Genomic DNA, 5,585 nt, shown 5'->3' on the forward strand with positions numbered 1-5,585 from the left:
CATTTTATTTAAGCCTATCCATAGCCTTCAAAAAAGTTGACGACGTTACAACGTAGAGTCGTCAACTTTTTGAAGGCCATAGATAGGCCTAAATAAAATGTTTTTAGCTGTTTACCAGTTTAACGTTGAATATTATTTATGATTTTTTCATAATATATTTGTCACAGGTAAAACGAACTTTAATTTTAAGGATGCTAGATATAAATACAAAACTTACGTTTCGCTAAACGACAGAATGAAGCATCATGAATTAGGCTTAAGTATATTACTTCTGTTCTGTGTATGAATTAGGCCTGAGCGAGTTATGTTTATTCTGTATTCATTTATGTATTGTAATGTATTGTGGCTCATCATTAAATATGTATTTGCGAAAAAAGAAAAAAAAACGACGTTGGTAACCAAATATATAACAAGTAAGAAAACGGAAAGCGATAATAATAAGACTGACATAACACTGTGCAAGGAAAGTGTGTCTTTGGAAATTTGTTTACATTATACAAGTAGTGTTTCAATCGTCTTATTGATTGTTCGTAACAAATTCCATAACATTATTACACAGAATGTTTTGAAAGAATGCCTAAGATTTGAATTTTTTGAGAGAAATGATAATGCTCATTAATTGCGTAAAACATTCGTAAGGGGAAAAAAATAACCTTTTTTGTATTCATAATGCACGTTATAATCTTTAGTTGAATGCGTATATGTTCAGTTTGAAACCCGGATGTGAGGTAAATACTGCATGTGTGAGAGGGAACATCTCGTGATAGATGTAATATATGTAATTTATACTGAATCCTACTTTACCACTGACGCGTCTCTAAACAATTTATCTAATGCAAAATCAATAATTTAAGAAAACAAGAGGCACGAACGCAACAGATTAAGTGTTTCTCCAGCATCATAACTGTAAATCCTCCAAACTTACGTTTAAAGACTGTGGTACATTTTATTGTGTTGAGGCTTTTTTCTTCCTATGGAGGGCCTGGCGTAGCCTAGTGGTTAGTGTACTCGGACTGTGAATCTTAAGATTCATGGTTCGCAATCCGTTGGTGCAAACACGAGCTCCACAATTTGAGGCTGCGATAAGGTTATAAGAGTCAAGTCCCACATTTTGGTCAGACAAGAGCAGCCCAAGAGTTGGCAGTAGGTATTGTTGATTAGACGCTTTTCCTCTAGTGATTCTAGTTTGTTAGTTCAAAATAAGGGAATGATAACCTCAGATAGATCTTTCTTAGCTTTGAGCGAAAAACTCAAATTTACGTGTGGTTATTAACGTAAGAAACTAGAGGGATACTCAGTAGAGAGCATACTTCCGCCACACAGTGTCGATCATATTCGGCCCTCAAAAATGTACGAAAATGTGTCCGTATGTTCGTCGTTATGAATGGACGCAGACCATTTTTGGTAGGGCAATAAGGAATAATATTCTATATATGTCCACCAAGTTTCATCAAAATCCGATGATTTTTGACTGAGTTATAAAGCAAAAATAGTGTGAAAAAATCGTTCCCCATGTTAACAGGTAGGGTTTTTTTCATGACCTTGCTGTGACCTTTGACCTAGACCCTCCAAAAATGTAAACACTTCTAAGTTGAGTCATAGTCTAAATGTATACCAACTATCGTCCAAATTCATTCAGCCAATTTCGAGAAACCTTTCTGACAAACACACACACAGGGTAAAAACATAACCTCCGTCATCTTGTTGTATTTCAGTGTTGACTTCTTTGTGTACAAACCAGAACACGAATTTTAATAAGTAATAAGTTTGATATTTAGTACAGATCAGACGTAGAATCATAAACATTTACGCTGCACCAATATACACATAATCACTAGAGCGAACAATAAAACGGTAGAATTCTGATTTTAAAAAATCAGAATTGATTTCTGAGAAACTTCTTACGGAAAAATTAGACGTTCTAATTCTCACAGGCTTTCTTCTCAGTCTGTTATCCTTCAGGATCACCAGGGAACCACATCCCGTCTGCCACAGAGATTTACGTCACGAGATGCCTGCTGACAAGGGCATGAGTCTTCTATTGATTACATCACAATGCAGACAAACGAAAGAACAAAGCAATTCACTGCTTAAAACAGCTTTACAATCCATATTGTGACCCTACACAAATAATATTAAACCAAGAATTACTACAATCTATTGCTGCTGCATTACGTAGGATTATGCGGTAATTATGTAGATTAGTGTAAGGCTGGAGAGTGAAAGTGACGTAGTCAGTTCTCAAGGCTCTTCAGTCTACCTCCAGGTAATTTTTTTTTTACTGAAACATCTGTTGTGGTTGAGCTATTCACCTATTTCGTCATTGTTAGGTATGTTTCATAAAAAGATTCAACAGCAGAAAAAATATTTTCGATCTTACTGTTAAAAGCTCACATTGGACGTGACGAAACGCTGGAAGCTCGCTCATATTAACGATGACGTCTAAGTAACAGGATCATATGTAGCGGCACCAATTAGAGCTTGTATACATAAACAACCAAACTGGCTTAATGAGTTCCTAGCTTTCACAATCAAAAGGGTGTAATAATAATTGTGCAAGTGGAAACTTTCGAGCTATGAATTAGAAAAAAAAGAATTTACAGAAATAATTATATTGTAAGCATTGTAAAATTTTGTTGGTTATAAGAAGTGTTAGAAGGAAAAACATGTAACAGTCGCTTATTAAATTTTAAATCCACCATTACGGAACAACTTCAAATCTATATGTATACAAGCTTCGACACTGTTAATTCAGTTCAACTTGTTTATATCCAGATATAAATTAGGTGTTGTTCCATAATAGTGAGTATACACTGTTTTAGATCACCTTACGTTGTATTGTGTATCTACCCACTAATCGAATGTGATTCTTACTCTAGGATTATAAAACAAGCTGCAACTGAATTAACATGGTTAATTTTCTTTCTCAACATATGAGTGGTTAAGTTACCTTTTATATAATGGCTATGTTCGTCTTTGGCCCTTGTTAAGATTTTAAAATAACTTAAAAGGACGACTACGTCTCACTCACATAGGGTGTGCTCCAATACTCTGGATTTATTCAGCGTTTTGAAAGTTCCATGTTCGTACACCATCTTTCTTGGTAGTATTACTGGTGTAACCTTGCTTGCAACAAAGCCAGGTGAATGATAAACTACATTTGATATTTTCAATGGAGAGATGCGATCTTTATAATTTAAGAAATACTGCAGAAAAGATCCTGGCTCAAAAATATGTTTCAGTTGTGCATACGGTTACCCTCGTCGAAATAGGGAGCTTAGTTGTAAAAAGTCAACCAGGTTAGTTCAACTTATACGTTGCTATATATTTTACAACTTTAAAGAAACCTTCAGTCTAGTTATAACTATTGATTTAATTCACAAATAACCCTATTCTTTGGGTTTTACAAACCACTGCCCCTGAGACAGAACAATCAGTTAAAGAATATTTACTTTTCCGAAAAGAACGTACGCGTTAAGCCGCTGATCCTCCTTTTTTTGTATTCACTTAAAAGTAATTCAATTCATACTAACCACTTGTGTTGGGTATTTTATCTTTATTGCACAGAGTTCTCTCTTCATTGCAATGTTGAGAAGAACCAACTGGTAAACAGAATAAGAAAATGTATACGAGACGAAATTTTATCAAGGAGAACCTACACATGTATTTCACGTGTGGCATTATTTTACTATACTTAATTTAAAACATTTTAAACAAATTAAGGAAAACTTTATCTTGCTTTATCATAATATATATAAAGATTTGCTACGTGGAGAGTATAAGGATATAACATAACGTTTACAATGTGCATGTGTAAAGCAGTAACTGAAAAATATTCAATACATTTTAAAATCTCCATATGTGTGTGTGAAGGCGCTTGAAGATCAAGCCATTACTAGAATGGACTTTGATAAAAGAAAGGTCGCATATCAGGCAGGCGGTAGCACTGCTTAAATGCACTGCTTAGTAATGGCTCGGATTATTCATCGAAATGGTATCTTAAATATCTACTCAATAGGTCATCAGTGTTTCCTTTTATAACAATATATATGTAAATATTACAGCAAAAAGTTTAAATCTCTTGTTCTTTTTTTTTTACTGCGGCTTTTTAATTACATGATAACTCAAAAACCAAAACAATGGTGTCAACCAATTTCACTGAGGTGACATAGTTTCAAACGGAGTGTCCACTTTTATAAATATTATTAATAATTAGTAGTAATTAAAAAAGTCATAATTCTAATATAAACGATATTGTCATTACTCCTTGAAGTTCGCTTTTGTAGAGAAATTTGACGTTTCTTCAAAAGCTTAAATTCAGGATGAAACAGGAATTACTAGACAACAATAGATAAATAATAAATATCACAGATGGAACCTCGTTGTATTTAGAACTTGGTTACAAATATAATCTTTCTATATCTATTGAGAAAAAAAAAGCAAACAAGTAAAAAAAAATTTCAAAAAAGGAAATAAATGTAAAGATGAATAATATTAATCCTCAAAAATAATGCAAACATTATAGTAGGGATGGCAGGAGAATATGAACAGACAAAAATAGGATAAATTAAACTCAGTTGTGATTGAATACTTATATATATATATATATATATTGCTATATGTTAATTCTTGCCTGTGCTATTGTATAGGGATGATGCAAATGCCATCCCTACTATCTTGTTTGCATTGTTTTTGAAGGATTAATATAAGCCATCTCTACATTTACTTCCTTTGTTTTTTGAAAACCTGTGTAATTGTGTCTATAGAAAGGAATACTTTCAACCGCGTAACAATCATGACTTGTACCAGTTAACAGTATGATCTAATTTGTGTTCGAAATGGTCGGTTTACTTACGGAACTTTATTTCTTTAAGAAAATAAATGCAAGCATTATTATATAAAACATTGTTCTTTCGACGAGACGTCTTGCATTTTTGTAGCACATCAATATACCAATGATCAAAATCACCTTATCTCTTAAAATTTCAACTGAAATAATGTAAATATTTATTTTCTAGATAACATCTAACATAAATATCACCAAGTATCGCGTTTAGCGTGTTTCACCCTTGTATAATAATATGAACCAATAACTAAAGTGAAATTCGACTAAGAATTATTTTTGTCGCAGAAGTATGGCAAGGATAATGCTAACTGCAAATAATTCAATGACGAGGAACCCACTTTGAGACTAATAATGGCTGGAGACGGCTTGAATGAGTAATGAAGAAAAACTTTAACATAAGTTTAACATAACAGCAAATGTACAATGTTTCGCCAAGGTTTTTGTGTATATATATATATATTCGTGTCAGTGTAAATTACTTGTACCTGATGATGACGGTATTGAACAAAGATATCACATGACCGGAACTGTTGTGAAACTTAGAAGAGGTATCTAGGCACCCCGGGGTGTTGGTTTAGAGTAGGGTTGTTCTGTTCAATTAAGACGGATTCCTTGATTTTTCGTTTGTTTATGTTGGGTTCTTTGTTTAAAATGACTGTGTTTATAATAGATATACTATTGGTTTTTTGTAGTTGCAATGATGAAACACATAGGTACGGTTTTTTATTTGTGTTCTGTG

At 33.2% G+C, this 5,585-nt stretch overlaps 1 protein-coding gene across 3 annotated transcripts in view; it reads right to left on the minus strand.

The window, feature by feature from the left end:
• LOC111086756 overlaps positions 1-5,585 on the minus strand; it is a 91,630-nt gene that overhangs the window by 76,599 nt on the left and 9,446 nt on the right. Inside the window, exon 1 of one of the 3 annotated variants that reach the window (XM_022390902.1) lies at positions 926-991. The exons of the other annotated variants lie outside the window; for them this stretch is intronic. The gene's annotated coding sequence lies outside the window, so the exon portion shown is untranslated. Of the gene's footprint in view, positions 1-925; positions 992-5,585 lie in introns of those variants that run through there. 3 annotated transcript variants of the gene reach the window in all.

This window comes from Limulus polyphemus, unplaced genomic scaffold (assembly GCF_000517525.1).
Source record: "Limulus polyphemus unplaced genomic scaffold, Limulus_polyphemus-2.1.2 Scaffold51, whole genome shotgun sequence".
In the NCBI taxonomy this organism is placed as follows: Eukaryota; Metazoa; Arthropoda; class Merostomata; order Xiphosura; family Limulidae; genus Limulus; species Limulus polyphemus.